This window comes from Lissotriton vulgaris, chromosome 7, assembly GCF_964263255.1.
Source record: "Lissotriton vulgaris chromosome 7, aLisVul1.2, whole genome shotgun sequence".
Taxonomy (NCBI): Eukaryota; Metazoa; Chordata; class Amphibia; order Caudata; family Salamandridae; genus Lissotriton; species Lissotriton vulgaris.
The window spans coordinates 1,370,416,318-1,370,431,114 of record NC_141695.1 but is presented as its reverse complement, the minus strand read 5'-3'; the positions used below and the strand labels follow the sequence as shown (position 1 = coordinate 1,370,431,114).

The window sequence follows — 14,797 nt, the reverse complement described above, 5'->3', positions numbered from 1 at the left end:
CATTCCAGTGAGATTTACCAGAGCAAGGGCAGAGGTGCGGGTGGCTGAGCGCCTGCACGTTCCCCGTCACTTCAGGATGCTGCTGACCGCAGGACAACACCTCTCTGTCAGCGAGAGATGCTCTTGAACTATGACCCCCCCCCCCCCCCCCCATCGCTCTCCGTGGTTACCTTTGTTCTGCCCTCCGAGGACAGGTGAGTCCTGTTGTACACCTGAGAGGAGGGTTACCATGGAAGCAGAAACATGTCAACGCTAGACGCCCCACCAACCCCCCGGAGTGTGAGTGAAGGCATGTCCCGGAATTTCCCAGCATCCTTTGAAAGGGATATAAAATGCCTCCCTGGGCGCCACAATTGCACCTGTGCAGAGGGCGCGAGCCTTGGAGACAGAGGAAGCACAGAAGAGGGCAGCTGGGTAAGTTGGGGGGACCTACCCCAATCATGTGTTACGCACCCTAGACTTAGAGTCCTGGGACCAACAAGAAGCTCGGACAGTGCACCTCTGCCCTGCCTTCCCCTCTGATGTTGCAAAGTCGTGGCCCACAAGCACCACTACCAATGCACTACTAAAGCCATGCCCTGCAATCAGGGCCGCTGGAATTATGCGGCAGGGGACGGCCAAACCATGCGGCAGAGTTGAGTAAATTATGCTGCAAGAAAAGGTAAATCATGTGGCGTAATGCATCACTTTCATGATAGCATTACTTCATTAGTTTGTCATATACTCGGGCCTTGTGCTACCTTCATTAAAAGGAGCAATCTTGTATATCATACATTTAAGAAGCCCCAAAAATGTGTCAAGAAGCTGTCGCCTTATTGCCTTGCTGGGTGCACGGGGGAAATTATTTGCCATACATCTATTTTCTCATCTACAGCTGTAGGTAGAAAAAGCAAAAAGATTAACCTTTCATCAGCCAGGCCTCCGCCCTAAGTGCCGCACATCAGACAATATCATAGTCCGGACCATGATCGGGCAGAAAGCCTGTACCCAGCAAAACTAAAAATTCGATTGTTTCATATATTTTTCAACCGCCTTCGACAAGGTGAATAGAACTAAGTTGTGGAGGAAGCTTTAGGGGTGGGGTGCCCACCCAGGGCTTTTACACCTGATAGCAGAGTGCTTGGTTTTATGTGAGAGGGGGATGTATGACGTTACAACGCATACCATTACAACTACCTACCATTACAACGCGACCATTACAACGCATACCATTACAACGCATAGCGCTTAGAGGTGCTGGATAGTGGTAAGTATAATTTACTATTCCGACTCCAGTCCCCGTGGACACTAGGGAAGGTGTTGGATAGTAAATTAAACTTATTCCCTATCCTAGAGCGCCCCCCAGCGCAATGCGTTGTAATGGTATGCGTTGTAAAAGTTGCGTTGTAATGGTAGGTAGTTGTAAAAGTTGCGTTGTAACAGGTGTATACCAGTACAACTCCACAGCAACACATGAGTTAGAGTGAAGATGTCAGATGGTCACGGTCATTCATCCAAAATTCCCACCCTCAAAGGTCTAAAGGAAGGTTGCATCTTAGTCCCGCTTCTCTTTAACCTGTATACATCAATTTAGCATATATACTCATTCACAGCCTAGACAATGCTCTGAGGCTAGGGAAAACTAAAGTCCCTTTTTTTGTTCACGATGATGATTTGGTCATTCTGGCAACAACCTAGATTAACCTTCAAAGGCAACTCAACCAAATTCAAGCACATAATCTACAAACAATCTTTTTGTAAAAAGCTTTGGCCAAAATAGTTCAAAGTTCTTGTGGAAGATAGCCTTGTACCATTAAAATTGAGACGGTCAGAGAATACCAGTATGTAGGTTTGGAATTAGACAAAAATCTTTCCTGGGTTTGCCATGCGAGTATTAGAAAAATTAGAATTACTAGTAACTGCAAAGCTCTAAAAAGGTTTTCCACTCTCTCTTGGGGGGGGGGGGAGAGTTAGGTCTGGTATTGGATGCTATAAAGACAAAGGTTATCCCTGTACTTTGACACGGTGCCCTAATGGAGACTAGTTCACTTGTGCAAAGCCTGGATTGCATGTTCATGAATTGTATTACAAAATGATTTCACTTAAGGCTGTCGACCCTCTTATATTTAACAACAAGGGGTGGTGATGGACAGAGTTTCTGAACTAAGCAGAATACTCTCACCCGGTCAAGAGATCAGGGCTAGATCCAACACCGTTTTTTAGCTCACTGCACCATCCCAGCTCAGAACCTGGCTATATGCAAATTAGTCAAATCGACCCTCTTAGGCTGCAAGAGGCTAAAACTAGGTTTGAAGCGGCTATCTGTGATTTTAATTGGATCCCATATTTCTTAGAAGCGGATGAGGCAGGAACCAGCACTTTTAGATCACTTATCCATGAAGCACTTACTGCATGCTGGGGAGGAGCATCCTCTTCAGAAAGGCGAATCGAAGAGCCACCAGAAAAGAGTACAAGCTCCCTTTGAGGGCAGCACTAACTAGGGGTGGGCGGAGAACTCCGCTCCGCCAGCGGCGGTTGTAGAGTTTTCCCAAAAAACAAAAAAAAAAAAACAGATTCCGCCTCGTGACAGAGTTTGCCCCTGCTGCCCACCTCTAAATTAGTAATGGACAAAGATTCCCACCGTACAAACTAATCAGGCCTTACTAAAAATCCTATAAATATGTTCATTGTTATTTATAATAAAAGGGCAACCATGTTTAATATCTGCAATGGTTCCTGTGGAGCCACTGCATATCCTCTTTCCCACTTTTTTCTGCACCCCCATCTCTGATTGCATGCACAGTACACTCGAACCTCCCACCCTCCCCCCCTCCCAGGGCAGAGATTGTAAGTGAGTAGAGGGCAGCAGGATGTGTGAGCGCAGAGAGGGATGGGGGTGTAGGTCTGGAGAGCGCACAGCGGCATGTAAAATGTCTGTTTAATGCTGTGCTTCTATTGCACCACTTCCCATTTGGTTACAAAGGTTTCACCTTTTGAGATATTAAGAGGTTGCAAACCTGCGTCAGTTGTGGAGAAATGTGCCTCAATGTGCCTCAATGGTTAGAGCGGCAGACCCTGATGCAGAGGTCTGGCCCGGGACCAGGGTTCAACTCCCTGCCTCGGCGGGTATTGGGCTCAAAATTCGGACATGATAATTCTCGCCTCGCCTCGGTGCCTATTCCAATCATGGAGTCCCACTCTGCGACTCTGGGCAATAGCTTGCTTAATCCCCACACCGCTAAGGATGCCTGGCCTCCTCCTTGGGGGTGCCCAGGAGTGGACGCCTCACAGGGAAAGCCAGGATGGGTTCCACAGCGGTATTAGTACAAGCGCCTTGAGAACCTTGCGGGTGAGTAGTGTGCTATACAAGTATCAATTTACAGTTGTATGTCCAGCCTGGAGGTCCGAGTGGCTTCAGTACTTGAAGGGCGGAGAGGAACTCTCCAGAATTCCCCAGAGTTTTTATGCAACTCCTCGAAATTCCACGTGGTGCAACTCCAGAAACTCTGCCCACCCCTAGCACTAAAATGTATGTGTAAAGCAGCAAGCAGACTAGTGGTCAAAAAGGGAGTGAAAAGCCTAATTCTGAATATGGACATTGACACAGCCTCCAGATAGAAGCATATTATATTCACTATAGAAACCATATCTAGATTGAGGCTTCCCGATTTCAAATCTATTATGCGGCCCAGGAGAAGATTGTGTTCATGCCTTTTAGGTTTTATTATCTATAGTTTAAGGTTGTTGACGGTGCGTGGAAATGAAAGGGTTGTCTAGTTGTGTAGGATGTGTGCCAAAGAGTCCACTGAACGTATAATGTGCCTATGTTCAGCCCTACTTGACGCATACAAAATATTTTAAACCAATGTTTAATTCAGAGTGCCTACGAATAATATCAGATGCTGTATTATTTGCCTTCAAAGCTGGGTCGGTAAAAGCGGTGGGTAACCTTTAAAGTTCTTGAGGCAGGCAATTAAGCTCAGACATAACTCTGCCTTTATTTTAATAGGCACCGATTTTTAATATGCTTTTTAATTAATATTTTTATGCGATTTATGAAAAATAATTGTTGCACATAACTTTATGCAACTGTGCATTTATTTCAAAAAGCACCGATCTTTAATATGCTTTTTTATTGATATTTTGTGATATGTTTCATGGAAAACCTTTATTGTCCATAGTATTATGTACGCCTTAAACAATAAAGTATACAATCCCCCAAAAAATACAGTGCAATTATTGTGTCATTTTAACACTTTTTACCACTGTCTGGGCATTGGTCCCACCTCATTAGCATCAATTTAGCGCCCAAATATAGCTATAAGCATCAGAAAGCTGTCCAGTCAAGCTTTGTAAAGGGTCTTCCACTGTGCGGCAACACGTGTTGCTGCATTCTTGTAACTTTTCAACAGTTTGAGCTAGAAATAATTTTTAAATTAAAATCTGCAGATTATGCAGCAGATGATGGATTATGTAGCATATGCAGCAAAGTTACAACTATGTAAAAAACGCTGCAACCACATAAGAGCATAGTTCCCATGCCCCTGCATGTTATGTCCTCTATACTGGGCTTACACACAGCTGAGCCAATACACCTCAGCCCTTCAGCTCCCTTTTCTACTATGGTACTGGGTCAACATAGATCTCAATGACCCTGTTGGCTACTCAACGAATCCAGAATTATAACTCTTACACAGTTCTTCCGCTGCATCTCAATCATGTCCTGCAGCGCTCTCTTGTAATGCAGCGCAGGGACCCAAGCTTACCCTGTAGCACTCATTAACCGTGCAGTATTGTGACCCACTAACAACTCTTCGAGTGCACCTCAGTCCTGCAGCACTATCTGCTAACACTGAACCCAGTGATAGAGTAGAGACAACTTGATTGGCCTTGCCTACATACAACACCTGCAGGGGCATTTGATAGAGTAGAGGCAATATTAATGGCCTTGTCTACACTACATACAACACCTGCAGGGGCATTTGATAGAGTAGAGGCAATATTAATGGCCTTGTCTACACTACATACAACACCTGCAGGGGCATTCGATAGAGTAGAGGCAACAAAAATGATCTTGCCTACATATAGCACCTGCAGAGGTATTTGATAGAATAGAGGCAACATGAGTGGCCTTGTCTACATATAACACCTGTAGGGGCATTTGATAGAGTAGAGGCAATATTAATGGCCTTGTCTACACTACATACAACACCTGCAGGGGCATTTGATAGAGTAGAGGCAATATTAATGGCCTTGTCTACACTACATACAACACCTGCAGGGGCATTTGATAGAGTAGAGGCAATATTAATGGCCTTGTCTACACTACATACAACACCTGAAGGGGCATTTGACGAAGAAGAGGCAGCATGAATGGTCTTGTCTACACTACATACAACACCTGCAGGGGCATTTGATAGAGTAGAGGCAATATTAATGGCCTTGTCTACACTACATACAACACCTGCAGGGGCATTTGACGAAGAAGAGGCAGCATGAATGGTCTTGTCTACACTACATACAACACCTGCAGGGGCATTTGATAGAGTAGAGGCAATATTAATGGCCTTGTCTACACTACATACAACACCTGCAGGGGCATTTGATAGAGTAGAGGCAATATTAATGGCCTTGTCTACACTACATACAACACCTGAAGGGGCATTTGACGAAGAAGAGGCAGCATGAATGGTCTTGTCTACACTACATACAACACCTGCAGGGGCATTTGATAGAGTAGAGGCAATATTAATGGCCTTGTCTACACTACATACAACACCTGCAGGGGCATTTGACGAAGAAGAGGCAGCATGAATGGTCTTGTCTACACTACATACAACACCTGCAGGGGCATTTGATAGAGTAGAGGCAATATTAATGGCCTTGTCTACACTACATACAACACCTGCAGGGGCATTTGATAGAGTAGAGGCAATATTAATGGCCTTGTCTACACTACGTACAACACCTGAAGGGGCATTTGACGAAGAAGAGGCAGCATGAATGGTCTTGTCTACACTACATACAACACCTGCAGGGGCATTTGATAGAGTAGAGGCAATATTAATGGCCTTGTCTACACTACATACAACACCTGCAGGGGCATTTGACGAAGAAGAGGCAGCATGAATGGTCTTGTCTACATACAACACCTGCAGGGGCATTTGATGAAGAAGAGGCAGCATGAATGGGCTTACAACACCTGCAGGGGTATTTGATGAAGAGGAGGCAGCATGAATGGTCTTGCCTACACATAACACCTGCAGGGGTATTTGATGAAGAAGAGGCAGCCTGAATGGTCTTGTCTACATACAACACCTGCAGGGGCATTTGATGAAGAGGAGGCAGCATGAATGGCCTTGCTTACATATAACACCTGCAGGGGTATTTGATGAAGAAGAGGCAGCATGAATGGCCTTGTCTACATACAACACCTGCAGGGGTATTTGATGAAGAGGAGGCAGCATGAATGGCCTTGTCTACATATAACACCTGCAGGGGTATTTGATGAAGAAGAGGCAGCATGAATGGTCTTGCCTACATACAACACCTGCAGGGGCATTTGATGAAGAAGAGGCAGCATGAATGGTCTTGCATACATACAACACCTGCAGGGGCATTTGATGAAGAAGAGGCAGCATGAATGGTCTTGCCTACATACAACACCTGCAGGGGTATTTGATGAAGAAGAGGCAGCATGAATGGTCTTGTCTACATACAACACCTGCCGGGGCATTTGATGAAGAAGAGGCAGCATGAACGGTCTTGCCTACATACAACACCTGCAGGGGTATTTGATGAAGAAGAGGCAGCATGAATGGCCTTGTCTACATACAACACCTGCAGGGGTATTTGATGAAGAAGAGGCAGCATGAATGGCCTTGTCTACATACAACACCTGCAGGGGCATTTGATGAAGAGGAGGCAGCATGAATGGTCTTGCCTACATACAACACCTGCAGGGGTATTTGATGAAGAAGAGGCAGCATGAATGGTCTTGCCTACATACAACACCTGCAGGGGTATTTGATGAAGAGGAGGCAGCATGAATGGCCTTGTCTACATACAACACCTGCAGGGGTATTTGATGAAGAGGAGGCAGCATGAATGGCCTTGTCTACATACAACACCTGCAGGGGTATTTGATGAAGAAGAGGCAGCATGAATGGTCTTGCCTACATATAACACCTGCAGGGGCATTTGATGAAGAAGAGGCAGCATGAATGGTCTTGCCTACATACAACACCTGCAGGGGCATTTGATGAAGAGGAGGCAGCATGAATGGTCTTGCCTACATACAACACCTGCAGGGGTATTTGATGAAGAGGAGGCAGCATGAACGGTCTTGCCTACATACAACACCTGCAGGGGTATTTGATGAAGAAGAGGCAGCATGAATGGCCTTGTCTACATACAACACCTGCAGGGGTATTTGATGAAGAAGAGGCAGCATGAATGGCCTTGTCTACATACAACACCTGCAGGGGCATTTGATGAAGAAGAGGCAGCATGAATGGTCTTGTCTACATACAACACCTGCAGGGGCATTTGATGAAGAGGAGGCAGCATGAATGGTCTTGCCTACATACAACACCTGCAGGGGTATTTGATGAAGAAGAGGCAGCATGAATGGCCTTGTCTACATACAACACCTGCAGGGGTATTTGATGAAGAAGAGGCAGCATGAACGGTCTTGCCTACATACAACACCTGCAGGGGTATTTGATGAAGAAGAGGCAGCATGAATGGCCTTGTCTACATATAACACCTGCAGGGGCATTTGATGAAGAGGAGGCAGCATGAATGGTCTTGCCTACATACAACACCTGCAGGGGTATTTGATGAAGAGGAGGCAGCATGAATGGTCTTGCCTACATACAACACCTGCAGGGGTATTTGATGAAGAGGAGGCAGCATGAATGGCCTTGTCTACATACAACACCTGCAGGGGTATTTGATGAAGAGGAGGCAGCATGAATGGCCTTGTCTACATACAACACCTGCAGGGGTATTTGATGAAGAAGAGGCAGCATGAATGGTCTTGTCTACATACAACACCTGCAGGGGCATTTGATGAAGAAGAGGCAGCATGAACGGTCTTGCCTACATACAACACCTGCAGGGGTATTTGATGAAGAAGAGGCAGCATGAATGGTCTTGTCTACATACAACACCTGCAGGGGCATTTGATGAAGAAGAGGCAGCATGAACGGTCTTGCCTACATACAACACCTGCAGGGGTATTTGATGAAGAAGAGGCAGCATGAATGGCCTTGTCTACATACAACACCTGCAGGGGCATTTGATGAAGAAGAGGCAGCATGAATGGTCTTGCCTACATATAACACCTGCAGGGGCATTTGATGAAGAAGAGGCAGCATGAATGGTCTTGTCTACATACAACACCTGCAGGGGCATTTGATGAAGAAGAGGCAGCATGAACGGTCTTGCCTACATACAACACCTGCAGGGGTATTTGATGAAGAAGAGGCAGCATGAATGGCCTTGTCTACATACAACACCTGCAGGGGCATTTGATGAAGAAGAGGCAGCATGAATGGTCTTGCCTACATATAACACCTGCAGGGGCATTTGATGAAGAGGAGGCAGCATGAATGGCCTTGTCTACATACAACACCTGCAGGGGTATTTGATGAAGAAGAGGCAGCATGAATGGTCTTGCCTACATATAACACCTGCAGGGGCATTTGATGAAGAGGAGGCAGCATGAATGGTCTTGTCTACATACAACACCTGCAGGGGCATTTGATGAAGAGGAGGCAGCATGAATGGTCTTGCCTACATACAACACCTGCAGGGGTATTTGATGAAGAGGAGGCAGCATGAATGGTCTTGTCTACATACAACACCTGCAGGGGTATTTGATGAAGAGGAGGCAGCATGAATGGTCTTGCCTACATACAACACCTGCAGGGGTATTTGATGAAGAGGAGGCAGCATGAATGGCCTTGTCTACATACAACACCTGCAGGGGTATTTGATGAAGAAGAGGCAGCATGAATGGTCTTGCCTACACATAACACCTGCAGGGGTATTTGATGAAGAAGAGGCAGCATGAATGGCCTTGTCTACATACAACACCTGCAGGGGTATTTGATGAAGAGGAGGCAGCATGAATGGCCTTGTCTACATACAACACCTGCAGGGGTATTTGATGAAGAGGAGGCAGCATGAATGGCCTTGTCTACATACAACACCTGCAGGGGTATTTGATGAAGAAGAGGCAGCATGAATGGTCTTGCCTACATACAACACCTGCAGGGGCATTTGATGAAGAGGAGGCAGCATGAATGGTCTTGTCTACATACAACACCTGCAGGGGCATTTGATGAAGAAGAGGCAGCATGAATGGCCTTGCCTACATATAACACCTGCTGGGGCATTCGATGAAGAAGAGGCAGCATGAATGGTCTTGCCTACATATAACACCTGCAGGGGTATTTGATGAAGAAGAGGCAGCCTGAATGGTCTTGTCTACATACAACACCTGCAGGGGCATTTGATGAAGAAGAGGCAGCATGAATGGGCTTACAACACCTGCAGGGGTATTTGATGAAGAAGAGGCAGCATGAATGGTCTTGCCTACATACAACACCTGCAGGGGCATTTGATGAAGAGGAGGCAGCATGAATGGTCTTGTCTACATACAACACCTGCAGGGGCATTTGATGAAGAAGAGGCAGCATGAATGGTCTTGCCTACATATAACACCTGCAGGGGCATTTGATGAAGAGGAGGCAGCATGAATGGCCTTGTCTACATACAACACCTGCAGGGGTATTTGATGAAGAAGAGGCAGCATGAATGGTCTTGCCTACATACAACACCTGCAGGGGTATTTGATGAAGAAGAGGCAGCCTGAATGGTCTTGTCTACATACAACACCTGCAGGGGCATTTGATGAAGAAGAGGCAGCATGAATGGGCTTACAACACCTGCAGGGGTATTTGATGAAGAAGAGGCAGCATGAATGGTCTTGCCTACATACAACACCTGCAGGGGCATTTGATGAAGAGGAGGCAGCATGAATGGTCTTGTCTACATACAACACCTGCAGGGGCATTTGATGAAGAAGAGGCAGCATGAATGGTCTTGCCTACATATAACACCTGCAGGGGCATTTGATGAAGAGGAGGCAGCATGAATGGCCTTGTCTACATACAACACCTGCAGGGGTATTTGATGAAGAAGAGGCAGCATGAATGGTCTTGCCTACATACAACACCTGCAGGGGTATTTGATGAAGAAGAGGCAGCATGAATGGCCTTGTCTACATACAACACCTGCAGGGGTATTTGATGAAGAAGAGGCAGCATGAATGGTCTTGCCTACATATAACACCTGCAGGGGCATTTGATGAAGAGGAGGCAGCATGAATGGTCTTGTCTACATACAACACCTGCAGGGGCATTTGATGAAGAAGAGGCAGCATGAATGGTCTTGCCTACATACAACACCTGCAGGGGCATTTGATGAAGAAGAGGCAGCATGAATGGTCTTGTCTACATACAACACCTGCAGGGGTATTTGATGAAGAGGAGGCAGCATGAATGGTCTTGCCTACATATAACACCTGCAGGGGCATTTGATGAAGAAGAGGCAGCATGAATGGTCTTGCCTACACATAACACCTGCAGGGGTATTTGATGAAGAAGAGGCAGCATGAATGGTCTTGCCTACATATAACACCTGCAGGGGTATTTGATGAAGAAGAGGCAGCATGAATGGTCTTGCCTACATATAACACCTGTAGGGGCATTTGATAGAGTAGAAGCAGCATGAATGGTCTTGCCTACATATAACACCTGCAGGGGCATTCGATAGAGGCAACATGAAATCTCAGTTGTTGCTGTTTTCAATTGATGTAAACACAGGTTACCTATGCATGAAGGGGAGTCCTGATGGCCATTGTTAGGAAAGAAGGGTTTGGAGAGAGGATGGATTAGAGTGGCTAAAAAATGTAAATAGTGAAGTGTGACCCGATGTTAAGACAGGGAAAATGAGACATACAGGCACATATTACTTGTGAATCGAGCCACAGGTGTATATGTTCTTTGACAGTCCGTTGGGAGGAAGTAAAGCAGAACAGCAGTATATTTATTGCATTCTCTGACAAAAGATGTCCACCGTGGTGTGGACCTGCGTCCATGCTGTGTATGTTAATGTGGGCTTGTATGTTGTGTGGCTCTCGTTCATTCTACCGAAGCCAATTCTAAAGGCATTGGGGATGTTTGTTTGTACTGCAATTGTGGTAAGATGGGGTTTCTGTATTATTTTCCAAGGTTCTCCTGTTCTGAGTTTGTAAAAAAATAGAGTTGTTTTGTTGGTGTTTTTTGATTGTTAGCAATACACGTGACGGATAGCTGAAGGAGAGAGCACACTATTGGCCTAGTTTGCTGCATTGTCTTGGTAAACACTGACACAAGGGCCGGTAACTGAGCATACATTGTTTGGGTTCTGCTGAGAGCAGTGAAATCTCTGCTTACATTGCACCTCATGAAAAACAGAAATGAGCAACATCATGCTCTCTTCAGCAGCTTGTTTCCGCCCAACTGAATCACGCCCTCTCTCTTACGGTGGGCGTTCTATAGAGACCCTGTATGGAACAAATGTAAGTGCTTACTTGTCAAATATGCACCACCAATTACAACACTGTATTTATATTAAAAATCCAATTAGATAAGTTGACAAAAAAATTCACATTTTTCTTGCCACTCGCTCCTTCTGCTTTAGCAACCCAAGCACAGCTCTACCAGTGCACCTCAATCCTATAGGAAGCTGGCTCTGTATATGCTATACCAAAGTAAGGTATAATGTGCACAGAGTCCAGAGAGTCCCCAGAGTTATAACAGAGGCTAAATTAAGTAAGTATCAACAGCTCTTTTTGTGGTAGTGTGTGTGAGCAGTTAGGCTTATCCAGAGGGTGTGTTAACATTTATTGTATTCACTGAATAAAGAGTGATGGCACACACTCAGAGACTGAATCCAGGCCAATTGGGTAACTAAACAACAAGGTATACTTATATTTTATTTCTAGAACCATGCAGGACTTGGTACAGTAAGGTAAAATGTACTTTAAACTGTAAACCTTTACACAGAAATGCAATTGGGAATGGATTTGCAGAAGTTACAGGTTGGTATGTTTTCAAAAAGTAGTTTAAATTACTTTTACGATACTTTTTGAATAATTTTAGATTACATCAACTACTTGGGGTGGTATGCCTAGATATCACACTGGGGGGATCTGACAGTACAAGGTAAGTAAGACTTTTAATGCTTTGCAGTCTAGTTACTCTTTCTCCATATAAACATTTCAACACAGAACCTTTTTAGGGTTAAAACATATAACATTGATCCCTATGGGAGAAAAGTGGTTATCGGTTTCACAGGTATTGAACTTATGAGTGAGAGTTCAGGGGGTTAGGGTTTTTTTGTATCCAGGGTCCTCAGTCACAGGCAGTCGTTTCTTCTAAATACCGGGAGTTAGAAACCTTCAGCCATTCTCAGCAGATATGGCAATATGAACGTTAATTATTACACAGATCCCAACTCCCGGGAAGCAATTCTCTGGCTATCCCAGATAATGAACAATTCCTTTGATGCTATTATTGTTTATCCTCGTCATCCATTTGCCTCATAACTTAAGTGTAAAGAAACTTCATAGACATCTTTTATTTTCATGTCCAGCAAGTTCATTCCTATACTACCCCCAGTGCCAATAAACTGTAGATAACGGACAGGAACTGATCTAGTGACTCCTAGATATCACCCCCATCCGTTGACAGCTACAACATATATGTTCTTCGCTTTCATCTACCTGCATTTGAAGATATTAAGAAACCCTAAATATCGACTGACCCGTCACATCCTAGCCAAGATTTAGCTTTGAGTTCGCCCAAATTTTTAGCAATAGACGGTAACCTGAAGAAGGCTCAAGAGCCGAAACGCGTGCTGTGACATCTACCGCTTTGCCTTCAACATTTTGTTCAGTCTCATGTCTATTGGTTATGTATATTTTTTCTAGTATGCTTTTAACTGACTTTTGTTATATTGAAAAATAACTATAAGAAAAGAAAAGAAAACAGAAGAGAAAAACACAAAAAGAATATAAAATATGTAAATCTTAAAAGAATTGATAAATATATATAATATATACCAATAAAATCAAATGAGAATATTTCATTGTTTGAGATTATCTATATATAGTTGGACTTTCCATTCTCAATCTCATATGTAAGCTATATCAACCATGATCTCCACATAAACATATTTAGATTTTGTCACTTGGCTATAGACCTTTCTTAACTCAGTTCAGGGGGTTAAAACCATGGTTCTCCAAGGTCTAGGGAGGCACTCAAGTTACACCACCACAATCATTGGTGCGGCCGGATGCAGAGTGCGGAGGCCCAATGTTAGCCAATGGGGCTAAAGAGGCTTATGGTTAGGGGGCTGTTTTTAAGCAGGCCACTAAGGTGTGGAAGCAAAGCTGCTGGGGTGAAGGTCAGCACTGTAGGGGCCAACGATCAGCACAGAAGCTGCACCACCAGTGGCACTGGGGCAGCCGGGAGCAGGGTGCCAAGAAGATGTCAGAGGCCATGTGATTTCCAATGGAGACCTTTGGTTCCGCAAAGTTGATACAGGCTCAGGCAGGGAGACTTCCTGATGGCGATCACCAGCTGGAGAGGTAAGTTGTATTCTTGGTGGATGCCTGAACACCATCGGTTCGGCCACCGAGGCCGTGGGGCGTTGGGTGCAGGGTTGTTTTTTGGAATAGGGTTTCTTTACCATCTCCAGGCGCGGTCGTGGGTACCCGTCAGGTTGAGGCTGCATGCGTCGTCTGGAAGCTTGAGGGAGGTCGGGGATCATCAGATCTCAAGTCAGGATTGTTGGGGAGGCCTTCTCTTGGTGTTGGGTCACACAAACGTGGGCTGTGGGCGTCAGGCTCAGAGCGAGCCACCTGGATCCACGTTTTTCGGAGGAGTCTTGGCTTGAGCAAATCCGGTGCTAACAGGAGACAGAGTTGGTTAGTTGAGTGCAGGCAGGTCTTCTGGAGGTTTTTGGCTTCTGGACTTGCTGGGGCTCTAGCTGTAGGCAGGTCATAGACGGGACAGGCCTGTGGAGCTGGGGCCAAAGCAGTTGGTGTCCTCTTCTTCCTGGCTCAGCACAGCTCTTAGATCCTTCTTCCTTCTTTCTCAAATCTGAGGAGCCAAGGTTCAGGGTTGCCCAGAAATACAACATTTAGGGGTGTTAAGGGAGTGTGCAGGTCAGGACCAATGGGCCTCTTCTAAGGGGTGGGTACACCCTCTATTGTGCCACCTTCCAGTGGGAGGGGGTGCTGCAGGGATTCTGCATAAATACAGAATACTATGCACAGGAGTATGGGACCTTGGTGTAAAGAGACTGGGTCTTTCTACCACCTTAGTACCCATGAACTCAGGATCGACTAGCTATAGTGTCTCACTTGCTCTCCTACTCACTCCTGAGAAACAAATTATTAGACACCTTAGAACACAACACTCCCAGACCTCTCAGAAATCATGGTAACAAGACACACCCTTTTGCCCACTCTCTTGTACTTGTCCAAAATAAGATCTGACAGAGACACAAAACAATTTAAAATATTTATTATAACTAACGTGCTCTAACATGCAGTATACGTGCAACAACAAACAGGAAAATGCATAGTCCAAATATAGTCAGCATAGCAGCTAGTCCGTACATCATGAAGGGAGATGTCATCATAAAAAGACAAAGGAGAAAAGACTATAGTGCCTAAATTCCCTCCCCTTGCTAAGAA

The 14,797-nt window shown here is 45.2% G+C and overlaps 1 long non-coding RNA gene across 1 annotated transcript in view; it reads left to right on the top strand.

Annotated features, from left to right (window-relative positions):
- Positions 1 to 363: 363 nt before the first annotated feature.
- The window catches only part of LOC147703732 (uncharacterized), a 35,354-nt gene continuing 20,920 nt past the window's right edge, over positions 364 to 14,797 (top strand). The window contains exon 1 of the long non-coding RNA XR_015297315.1: positions 364 to 414. This is a non-coding gene — a long non-coding RNA (uncharacterized LOC147703732). The remainder of the gene's footprint in view (positions 415 to 14,797) is intronic.